At 34.7% G+C, this 12,925-nt stretch overlaps 1 long non-coding RNA gene across 1 annotated transcript; it reads right to left on the reverse strand.

Annotated features, from left to right (window-relative positions):
* Positions 1–5,237: 5,237 nt before the first annotated feature.
* Positions 5,238–12,635, reverse strand: LOC148846304 (uncharacterized). The gene is made up of 3 exons (XR_016102581.1): positions 12,203–12,635; positions 10,378–10,630; positions 5,238–5,625 (listed from the first exon to the last, which is right to left on the reverse strand). It is a non-coding gene; the product is annotated as an uncharacterized LOC148846304 (long non-coding RNA).
* Positions 12,636–12,925: the final 290 nt, after the last annotated feature.

Below are 12,925 nucleotides of genomic sequence, written 5' to 3' on the forward strand. Positions count from 1 at the left end.
TATTTTTAGTGTTTAATCAACAGAAACATTCTGTTTTGAACCCTCAAAGACTTCAACACCTGATCCAAGATGGAAGAACTTGAAATTTTGTCTAATCAACACATTTTCTTCTTCTTTTTCCAGCTTTTCTTTTCTTCTTTTATTATAACAAGAGTAGTAGTTCAACCCCTATATTTTTTTTGAATTTTCTTTTCTTTCTTCTTTTTCTTCTCATGAACATGTTGATTTCAATACTTTAACATGAAATTTATACTTTTTTTTTATGAAGATTATGGATAATTATTAAGGAAATATGGTTATGGAACTTAGGGAACTATCTTAGTATGTATGTTTTTTACTTAAATCTATTGCCTAGGTGCCCCCTTGTCACATGGCCTTGCCTTGATACCTTGAAAACCATGCCTGCTCATTCTTGGATTTCTGCCATTGGTACCAGTGTACACCTCTAAATAATAGTAGAAGTAACAATGGAAGGAGGAGGAGGAGTTGCAGGAGCAGGAGTGGAAATGATAATGGGAGGAGAAGATGGCCCACCAAGAGGAACTTCACATGTTGATTTTCTATTCTTTAACAAGATGTTTATACTTTTCTTATGAAGATTATCGATAATTATTAAGGAAATATGGTAATGGAACCTAGGGAACATTCTTAGGATATATGTTTTTACTTAAATCTATTGCCATGTGCCCCCTTGTCACCTAGCCTTGCCTTGATGCCTGCTCATTCTTGGATTTCTGCCATTGGTACTAGTGTACCACCTCTGAAAAATAGTAGGAATAACAAAGGAAGGAGGAGGAGGAGGAGGAGCAGGAACAGGAGTGGAAATCGTAGTGGGAGGAGAAGATAATCCACTAAGAGGAACTTCACATGTAGACAATCGGGACTGGAAGGGGGAGATCAAACAATTCAACAGACTGCTCCACTGAGAAGAAATACTATAGAAAGGAATAGACTTAGTGAAAGTGACATCCATGGAGGAAAACAAGTGCCACTAATGAAATCAAAACAACAATATCTCTTATGTGTGGAGGCATACCACATACCCAGGGAATATGCATCCGTGAGCTTTTAATTCAGATTTGTGTCATTGAGAATTGGGAATATGAACATAACAAGTACAATGAAAGACACATAGATGAAAGGAGAAAATATGTGTTGAGGAAAAGAAGGCTGAAAGGAGATTTCAAACCCAAGACTTTGTAATGAGATGAGATACATAGCAGTAATAATATCAACCATCCAAAATTTTATAGGGACGCAAAAGGAAGAAATAAATTTCTGGCCACTTTGACACCATGACGGTTTTTCTATTCAGCCACTCCATTTTGTTACGAAGTATAAACACAGAAACCCTGGTGAATAACCCCAAACTTTGCAAGATAAGAAAAAAAAAAGACTTGTCAAAATATTCCTTAACACTATCTAATCAAAATATTTTGATATAAGTATTAAATTGGGTGGGAACAAATCCTTGAACCTGTTTCACGATCTTGGGGACTTCATCACGAAAGCACAACAATTATATCCCAAGTGTACAGTGAAAAATCAATAAATAAAATGTAATATCAATATTCACGCATAGAAGGTAGGTAAAGCCTCTACACATCAAAGTGCACAATGTAAAAAGAAAAAGTAGACCCTTTATTGATCAATGGATAAGTGTTTTCACAATGATTTGAGAATTCACAAGACTCACAATGAAGACTTGACACACTTATTCCTTTAAACAAGTTAGGGAATAAACAACTCGATGAAGAAAAAGACAAATGGCCTAAGCAGAAATAACATAACATAATGTGATTAATGGATTCTGAAGTAGACCCAAAACAATTTTCAAATGTAGTCCTTGGCTTTGTTTAGTAGCATTCAAAAGGTAGACCCCATTTGCCTCATGGCCACTCCCAATCACCTTCCATGATTATAGGTCTTGAAAAATACAATAGGAAGGGAAAAAGATTATGTGACAACTTAGATATTTAATCAAGCTACTAACAAACAAAAAGTTAATGCTTAGTTTATGGACATGAAGAGCAAAGATGAGGATAAGGCAATTTGAGGTTTTAATGTCTCCCTTGTTAGAAACAGGGGAAAGATAGCCATTAGCTAGGGTAATCTTATCATGGCCAAAAGATAACTAATAAGTAGTAAAAAGGTTAAAGACACTAGTCATATGATCAAAAACACCAAAATTAATAATCCATGGGATCCTATGGTTACCTGAGACAATTACATGGTTGATAGAGGTGCGAATATTTGAGTTTGCAAAAGTAGGGGAAGTTGATGTGCCTAAAGAGCTAATAGTTACAATTGTGTTTTAATCAACCTTCCATAATTTTCAATTTTGCCATCACTGCTAGCAATAATTTTCTCGTCACTGGACCTCTTCTCACTATTTGGAGCTATGGCTGCATTAGCATTCCCACCTTTCCCATTTCCAATCTTATCATTATCTTGATTTCTAAATCAGGTTAGAAAAAGATGCATATTTAACTTCCAACAAGTATCTTCAGTGTGTTATGGCTTCTTACAATATTTAAACACAATCTTCTTTTTCTCCTCAATTGCCTTAGGTTTCATTCCAACATTAGCAAAGTGATCAAAATGTGATGCCCCCTAATCTGTACCTACCTCCTACTCTCATCACTACTAACCATAGCATATGTGTGCAGCAAAGTTAAATCATCATTGGCTAGAATATTTTGCCAGTAATATCATACTCAAGGTTGAGTTGTACCAAGAACTCAAAAGCCCTATTTCTCTCCATCGGTTTCCTATATGTTTTAGAATCTTTTGTTCTTTTCCAAACCATTGTATCCATTAGTAGGGTTGCTTTGGTACCAAGAAGAAAAAAACAAGTAGGAGTTTATTCAAGAGAAATAACAGCAAGAAATAAAGAAAATCAAAGCAAAAGAAGGAAAGATGGGAAATCTCAAGTGATTACATAAATGACCAAGATGCCCTTAATAGGGCGGCTGTACAAAAGAATGTAATAAAAGTATTAACAGACTTACAAGTGAGAGGCCCATTAACATGAAAATAAAGGATGTAACAACTAACTGACTAAGGTCATTCAGCCGAGCAGTCCTACAAAATCTAAATCATCATTAAACTCATGATACTAGACATTGCTAAAGACATTTTGGGGCATGCATAAGGTTGCTCTGTACAAGACATATAAAACCTAAATTTCTATTAAAAAGAAATTAACACCTAAATATAGACCATCACAAGGGGTGCAATGGGCCATAATATCACAGGAGTTGGCTAAAGACCTTGAGAAACCTTTCTCCATGTAGGAAATAAAGGGCAGTGATGGGAATGAATGGGGATAAGGCCCTTTGGCTGGATGGTTTCACTATGTCATTTTATTACGAGTGTTGGTAGATCATCAAAGAAGGTTTAAAGGGAGCTTTTGAAGAATTTTTTGGAAGAGGAAAAGTGGGGAAGGGATGAATGCTACATTGTGTCATTGGTTCATAAGTGTAATGGTGTTACTTTCACATATGAATTTGGGCTTACAAGTCTTTTACTACAAGTTTGTACAACATAGTGGCTAAGGTGTTGTCAATAAAGCTTAAAGAGTAATGTGGAGAATCACAAAAGCAACTATCCTTTGGTCAATTTGGGAAGAAAGGAATAATAAAATTTTTCAAGGGATTGAAAGATCCAAGGAGCAGGTAATTGATTGCATAGCTATTAAGGTCATACATTAGTTGAAATTGATTGAGTTATTCAAAGACTATTCAGTTGATAACATTTTTATAGGATGGTCTATAGTGACAAATTCTTCAATTATAAAGAATGTGATTCAATAACAATAGATCCCTTTAGAATAACAAATGGTGAAGTTGGGCTGAAAGCTTAAGGGCAAGAGACCATTGAAGGGCTGAAATACCTGATGTGATTAATCTCACGCGAGTTTATCATACTTGGGCCTCATAAGGTGGTTAAACCCAAGGATTACTTAGACATAAGTAATGGGCCCAAACTGAGCCCAATGTGTTTGGCTTAGGGGTTCATTTCCTTTGTGCAGTGTGTTCGGCCTATCTCTTTCTAGAGATGGGTTGAACCCATGTGGGCTTGTGTAAGACCTCTATGGTGCCCACACCATACAATGCTCATGCCTATGTGGCCTTGCGATGCCTAACTTAGTGAGCTATTAAAGAAAATGGGCCTAGTAAGCCCATTACTAACATAATTAGTTAAGTAATCACATGACAACTTAAGTTATCATGTGGTATGGGTTTGGGCATAGATCATTCATTCTCTTAAGAAGATAATGCGAATCTAATTAAGGATGAGTTTTGATCCAAATCTGATTTGGATCAGCTCCTAATAAGATTAGAAGAGTGCTCTATATAAGGGTAAGAGAGGAGGGACAATTCAGTCTATTCCCTCCACCTTCTTGTTCTCTTCTCTTCTCCCTTTGCAGCCAACAAACCCTAGCTTGAACCAATTGTGGCAGGGGCTGAAATTCATCAGTCCTTTGTTTATTTTTAGGAAAAACATGAAATACAATCAAGCTCACACTGCTACAACAAGTCCAAGCCAGATTGGAGATCAATTTTGCAACAAAGGCATTGCTGAATCAGCTTCACCCTTGACACTGCCATCTTCAATTGGAGGCCGATTTGGGTTTGACATTGGGCATGAACTACCACTCTAGGAGCTACATACTGTGGTCTCCATATTATGTATGATTAGTTATAATTTAGTTTCAAATCTCGTCCAATTCAACGCAAGATCAATTAAAAAATTCCATATGTCAAAATACTGAGAAACCGGTTCTCAAGTTGGGTTGGATTTTTTTTTTTTTAAATTTGGCCAGCAACTGTAACAGGTTTTGCCATATTTGATCAGATTTCCATCCCTCCAAACAGTAGACACATGAACAACTTCCATGGAAGTTCAGGCTATTGGTGAGCCTGGCCAAATCCTAGGTGCTACATTGAACATCTCATTTAAATGGGGCTCTAAAAGTGCATAATATGATGGCATATTCATTGGCAAGGGCTGGGGTAGGGAATGAGTCTCTTAATTGGGGTTGGCCAGGGCCGGTGTGTTTTGTAAAATTTTCTTATTGCTTATCTTTGTTATATTGAGGCTTTGTCGTGAAAAGCTTTCATGTACTTAGGCCTGCTGCCATTTGTTGTTTGCAGCATGGTGTTTTATCTCTTCATTGAAATGCATAGAACTATTTATCAAAAAAAAAAAAAGAATAAAGATAGATAACCCCAAAAAACAATAAAAAAGAGCCTAGTTTTAAGTGACGAAAACCAATAAAACCATCCCACAATCAAGGCTTGAAAAAAAGACATTACTGAACACCACCAAACAGTATAAAATGCATGGATACACCACCTCAGCAATGTAAGAGAGTGAGAGAGAGAAAGAGAGATATCTTAGTGATCCAAATAAATACAGCTTGTGCTTGCCTTTCTTTTGTTTTTTTCCTTGAAATGACATTAACCAATCCTACTATTTCTTCTCTACTCATACAGCTGGGGCTGCCCTTGAGATCTCTTGATAAATTGCAATCATCTAAAAATGTTGAAGAGTCATTCATGGCTGAAACAACTGATGATTTCTGAAATTGTCCTTTGAGATATTCAATTAAAATGAACCCTAAGCAAATGCCCCGAGAAAACAAAGTTAAATACTAGCTACTGCAATGCATAAAATCTAAATCCTACTCAAGCAACAACAAAGTTAGAATATTCAGCAGTACAAAAGTAGTTTTCTTTTTTAAAGCAACTGACAACACCAATAAATAACTCAAATGAAAATTAATGTAGAAATATAGTCACCAAATTTTTTTTTGGGGCTGAGAAGGGCAATTATCATCTCTCTATAGATTCTTCAACTATCCAAAAGTGGAGATACTTAGCAGTGCAGTACAAGGGAGATTTTTCTTTAAACAACTAATAGCACCAATAAATAACTAAATCTGAATAAATGTAGAAAATAATCACCAAACGTTTTCATAAAATAAGTATAAATCCATGTGGACTGAGAAGGGCAATAGTCATCTCTCTCTATATATTCTTCAACTACCCAAAAGTTAAGATATTTAGGAGTACATGGGAGATTTTTCTTTAAAAAACCTTGACACCAATAAATAACTAAATCTGAATTCATGTAGAAATTAATCACTATTTTTTTGGTAAAACATTTAATTGTCAATCCATATCGACAGAGAATGGTATAGTCATATTTACCTTTGGATTCTTCAACTACCCAATAGTACACATGCAGACATAATATGAATAAGGATGTAAGAAGGGATCTGTGTACAATATGGTAGAGCCTTACTGATTATTTTATATTACTCTAATGGAAGATATAATAGATGGCATAAATTCGAAGCCAACAACAATGAACCTATCATTTTAAATGCTTGTTTAGACATCTGCTAAGCTAGTTATACGATAAGTAAGGCATCACCTAGGAGCCTACCTACTGGCAGGAAAAACCAATAAGGATAAAACCAATTTGACCGAAGACCCAAATTTTCTTTTCTGATCATTTCAGTTCAATCAAATTAAATGCATGGGTTTAAAAGACAGACTGGAAAGGGAACTGTTTTGGCCACCTGTTCCTGGGTCAAACGGTCCGACCATCTGGTCCAAACCTGAGTTAGACGGTTTTGGGGTTCGAATCCGAACCAGGACCCATGACCAGTTCCTGGGTCAACCGGTCCAACCATCCAGTTAGGTCCGGTTTTCATAACCATGATTAAATGTACCTTTTCTTGTTTAGCCACATGTTTGATTCGAGATAAAAAATTAAGTCTGAAAAATCTTCAAGCATTCATAATCCAAAGGCCAATCAATCCCTAGTGAAAGTCACATTGCTCCCCATTTTTTAGTAAGCACACTAATGCAACTCTTGCACTCAAAGTTAGGTCTACTGGGAACCTCTAAAGCTTGTATGATTATCTCTCCTAGAGCTGGTCGAACAACACATCTTGAGGGCTCTAAATTGTTATATAGAGAGCCTGTGATGCCAATAAGGGGGTGTGAAATCCGTTAGGGTTTTCATCTCCTAATGATTAGGGTTTAAGAAAGAGGGACCCTACCTCTTTGCTCCTATATTGGAATCACCATTCCATTCTCTCTAATCAGTGGTTGGGATCAGAAAGACGTCCTAAAATTGCAGAGGCCCAACAATACATTTATACTTATATCCTTAAGGTCATGGAAATGATCACTATGGCCCTTTCATGCAGAGTGAAAACTTAGTTTTGTCCTCCTACACAATAGTGTTAGAATCAGATTAGGATACCACTAGGAATTGTTATGTCTAAACTTATCACCATCCTATGGGATTTATCCAAGAGTTCTTTTTCAACTGAGACCTCTAAAAATCAATTTTCAAAATATTTTTCAAAATAATTATCTATACATATGAATAAGTAACCTTTTAAAACTCTTTAAAAGCAAAATACTGCAAATGCCCACCGGAGTGTACTGAGATCCTAGTCTAATTAGGATACTCTAGGACAACCCTAGGAGACTTGTCCAAGTGCAATTAGTATTCTTCATCAGGAGTCCCAGTTCAACCAAAAGTGTTCCAATACTCATCCTGATATTACCCAAGGACTTATACAAGAATCCTAGTGTAACTATCCACCAAGGTCCTAGTCCAACTAGGATTCCTACTGTCTTGAACATAGCAGTTTGACACACTCATCTTGCTTGAGGGTGTATCTTTCTTGTTGGACAATACTAGTCTTAGATCATTTCCAATCACCCAACATACAGAATATGTAAATCACATAAATGAACTCACCCAACTGAATAATCGGGCTTGCACAATCTTGACTCCCCTAACCAATGGACTCATCAAACTCAACTTTGATGGTAGTTGTAGGGGAATTCAAAATTAACCTTGGTGTATCAAAACAAACCCATATCGAAAATTAACCCATGTATATCAAATTTCAATGCAGGTTTGACCCAAGTTGGACAGATCAGGCTTGACTTTAGCTTTAGGTCCAATGCATAGGGTTTAGTTTGGGTTAAGCTTAAATTCAGTCCAGCCTACTAGACTTGCACCATAATGGTTCAATCATTTGGGTAAATGGGTTCAACAAATGCCATAATTAAATAATAAAAATTAAAAAATAGATATAAATGCAAAAAAATAAAAGTTATAGAAAGTTTTGACATATTTAAGAAATTATAAACTTATCATATCAAACAAAAATAAGTGTGACAAACAAGAATCATTTTTAGAAATAATTATGTAAATGGAATAAAAATTTTAAAGTTACCCAAAAATGCGAATGTTTTTTTTTTCAAGTAAAATAGGCCAGCATATGATGTCATAATTATATAGAAAAAACTCAAAAAATATATTGAAATAAACAACATTGGAAGCACAAAAAAAATGTCTATAAAATTTGTGTACATCTCTAATATTATATATATCATATTAAATAAAAATATTTTGATAAATAAGTACTTTGTTAACGATGAAAATGAAATGTAAAAACTAAATCCACTAGCGCACCATGCTTTGATTATTTATCCTTTTTTAAATGGAATAAGGATATTGAAATTATTAATGATATCTGAAATTGCCACATGCAACACACATGCATATTTACTAGTATTATATAATATATATATAATGAAATTTGGTTCAGTTATTTTGGTATTACCTAATTTGGTTTCATTTTATTCAGTTCGGTTTTTATCCAAATAAACCAAATGGTCACCCTTATTTGTTCCTGCTCATTTTACATAATAAAGAAGTAGTTGGAAGAATTCTGAAATTGGAAGGAAATCAGTCCAGATGCCCAGACACTGGTACCCATTGGTGTGCTTGTTGAAGAAGATTCAGGGGCTGAGATTTCTGCAGATTAATATTGTCTATATTCCATATTTCCATTACATGCATGGTGTTTGCATATTTCCATTAGTACATGTGTAACACATTCATCTAAACCATTCTTCCTACACTCCCCCTCGAGCTTAGAGTAAATGTTGAACCAGGTAACCCCTTTGTGAGAACATCTGCTAATCGATCTTCAAATCACACAAAGGACAAACAAACTTCACCAAATACCACCTTCTCAAATATGAAATGTTAATTGATTTCAATATGTTTTGTCCATCACGTTGTAATGGATTGTGAGTAATGCTTATGGCTGTGTGACTATCACAGTATAATCACACCACAAGTTGCTCAAATGCAACTCTTGAATCTTTTAATAGAACCTTCAACCAGAGTAGTTTTGACACTCCAGGAACCATTGACCTATATTCTGCTTCCACGCTTAACCTAGCCACAACTAAATTCATCTTGTTTCCCTAAGAACCAAGATTGCATGTGACAAACGTGCAATAGCCAAAATTAGAATGCTTGTCATCTGGGATCCTGCCCAATCTACATCACTAAATGCTTTCAATTTTAAATGACTGATTTTTTTATCAGTATAAGTAGATTTTATTAATATCAACTTGAAGATTACATCGATGTGGGATTATTAATTTTGAATGACCATGATTAGTAAATAAGATTCCTTTTCCTAGAGCTCCCTTGAGATACAATTAAGGATCCTCTCAACCACTTCAAGATGGGATACTCTAGGCTGATGCATATATTAGCTAATCACACTAATTACATATGAAATATTTAGTCATGTATGATATACATAAATAAGTGCCCAACCAGCCTTTGATATTGCTCCTTATCTTTCAACAATGCACTATTGTCTGCACTTATCCTGTTATTTTGATCAAAAGGCATGGAAATTGGTTTGACCCCTATTCTGCTAATATCCTTCAAAGGGTCTAACACATGGTTGCATTGTGAGGTGAAGGTACCCTTCTTCAATTAACCAACTTCTCTGCCCAAGAAATATTTGAGATGGCCAAGATCTTTAATTTCAAATTCCATTGCCATGAACTTTTTCATGTTATCAATCTCGATTGGATTGTTGTCGGTGAGTTTGGACAAAGACAAAATGTTACACTGCTCTTCCATGCTTATCAAACCAGGCCTTAGGCAACTACACCGATCCTTAAATCAATTTTCTTAGTCAACAAACTTTACTCTAATTACCTGAATAACAGAATCATGGAGGCAGTAACATATATACTTCTTCATGTACATCCCCTTTCGGGTATTCAGTTTGGTTCTACTTGGCAACTCATGAGCAGACTCATGTTGGGGAAAGTTCGGGTTTTCCATTCCCTAGGCAAGATAAATTAATTCGATCCTACCATCCTCAAGTGCATGTTTAGAAAACTATAGGCCCAATTACTGCATCTGTTTTCTAGATAGAAACAGCCGAGCAAAATTACAAAAAAGAAAATGAAATAATGTATTAATTAATTAAAAAAAGTAGGAAATAGAATTTTCACTTACAAGTTCAGAACCGGATAGGAAAAAAAGCCAGTTGACATCTTCACGCCGATTATTTCCAAGAGCTTTATCTCGATCCAATGAAGACATATCACGGTTTTAGAAATTCCTACCAAAGTCTACAATCCAAAGTGCAGAAGAAGAAAATACAAAATGTAGTTGCAACAACTCAAAAGTCATCAACCAATCCTCTCCTCCATGAATGCCAACGTTTGAAGGGCTTCCGTTGTATAGGGCTACCACAAGGACGGATCATCTGCGTTTGAACATGAATGAATTTTCCTTCAAGCTCGCACCAAATAGCGACAAGTCAAAACTAGCTTAGTGGTTACCCGTCTCTTCCCCAAACCCCGTATCACCACCAATGTGCAATTTGCTACTTATTCTACTTATTCTTGTAAATGGGCGTGTGGGAAAAGAATGCAAGTTAATGATATACTGCATTGAGTTTTTTAAGATAACTAATGCCTTGAGAGTTTGAGTTTGAGAAGAGGAATGAAACAAGAGATACAATTGATAACATCGGTGTAAAAATTAAAAGTGTGTGATGAAAAGATAGAGTAATGCCGGTAGAAGTGTGTGTTAAAAAATAAAAGATAGAATGGAAAATATGTGTACAAGACTAAGGTGGGCAAATTTAAAAGGAGAAAATGGATTTTAGATGAAGAAACTAATGGTACGTATAAAAAAAGTAGGAAAAGTACATTTAGAAGAATATAGAAGAAAACGACAATGATAAAGAAATTTGGGGGTCGAATGAAGATGATAAAAATATAACCAAAATATAACAAGTATTTTATAAAAATTGGGAAATAAACAAAATGTAAAATATTTAGAAAAAAAATTTAGAATCATAAAAAAGGAAATTAAAAAGAAAGTCAGTGATGCTAAATTTAAGTTATATTATGAACCATGGTTTTTAAAACCTACCTAGAAACATAACCAGTTGGGAGTCCATTTTCTGGTTCGACGGTTCAACTGTTAGGTCTAACGGTTGACCTATGACATCATAAATCAATTACAAATAAAAATTATTTATAAATAACAAAAAAGCATAAAATTAAATAAAACACAGAAAAACAAAACTATCTAAATACAAAAATAATAAAGTACAGAACACATAGAAAATACAAAAAATACAGAAAAACACAAAAAATTCAAAACATAAAGAAAAAATACGGAAAAAAACATAAATTAGGATGTTCTGAAAATACAAAAATTAATAATCAAGAAGCTATTAATTTAAGCAAATAATTATCATTTGATTAATTAATTGAAAATAAAAAGAGATTTTATCATTCTTCATTTCTTTGACATCATCATTCTTTGACATAGCAAATAAGCAATGTAATCTTACTTCAATAAATCCATGCATGAATCAAGAAGAAAAAATTAATAATAATACAAAAATCAAGAATAAGAATCAAGAAGCATTAAATTTAAGCAAATAAGCACCATTTGATTAATTAATTGAAAATAAAAAAGGGATTTTATCATTCATAAACAACATCATTATCATCATTGTTTGGCATAGCAAATATGCAAGGATTGAAAAAAAAAATAATGAAGCAAGATTAATTAAGCAAATGTGAATATGTGACTCTCTGTTGCTAATTATGCAAGTAATTAAACAAAGAGTACTAAAATAGAGAATCTTTGTAAAATAGTATGGAATCCCAAAAATTTTACGTGAATGCATACGAATTCAAAAGAAAAAATGTTGGGCTCACAAAAATATCAATAGGAATTCAAAAGGAGAAACAAAAATCATAAAAAAAAAAACATAAACTAGATTCCAGAAGCAAAAACAATAAAAGCACGAAGTTACCTGATGTTCGCCTTCTGACGGAGAGATGTTAGCCTTTCGCTATTAGTAAGCACTCACTGACTTTCTTTACGCGTAGATGCCTAGTGGAGAACGAGCTGGTGGGAAAGAGCTAAAGATCATGAAAAGCATTTCCACACAAGGAGGCAGGCGGCTGGGAAGCTTCGCTTCTAGAATGCCGACTACATGCGAATAGTTTAAGGATGGGTTGATTCTTATTCTTGCTGCCCGCTCGATTTCGAGATGTTCCCGAGAAGAAAGAGCTCGCAAGAAAGCTTGTCAGTGGAAATGGTGTTGGGCTCACAAAAATCGTCGTCGATGGATTTTACTTTTTTTTTTTTTTTGCTTTTATTGTTTCTTTAAATTTTTAAATCAGAGATGGGAAGGGTTAGAGTTAGAACGAAACTCATTTTCATTCTAATCCTAGCTCATGAATGAATTGGGGTCGGGGACACGTTAGTCTTTTTATTTTGCTTTTATTGCTTTTTTAATCAGTGAAATTCAAAATTATAAATCCGTGAATCATTTCACGGGTCGAACGGTTTAGCGGTTCAACCACCTGGGTCAGTACTTTTCTAACTTTTTCAATAGGTTTCGATGAGTTAGCGGTTTTCAGTATAACCAGGACCGGAGGCCTAAACAGTTACTAGTTTTTCGGTCCGATCGTCCGATCTCGTCCAATTTTGAAACAATGTGATGAATAATATTATAAATTAGACACTAAAG

The sequence above is a fragment of the Nelumbo lutea genome, chromosome 7 (genome assembly GCF_056320005.1).
Source record: "Nelumbo lutea isolate HS-2025 chromosome 7, American lotus-T2T, whole genome shotgun sequence".
Lineage (NCBI taxonomy): Eukaryota > Viridiplantae > Streptophyta > Magnoliopsida > Proteales > Nelumbonaceae > Nelumbo > Nelumbo lutea.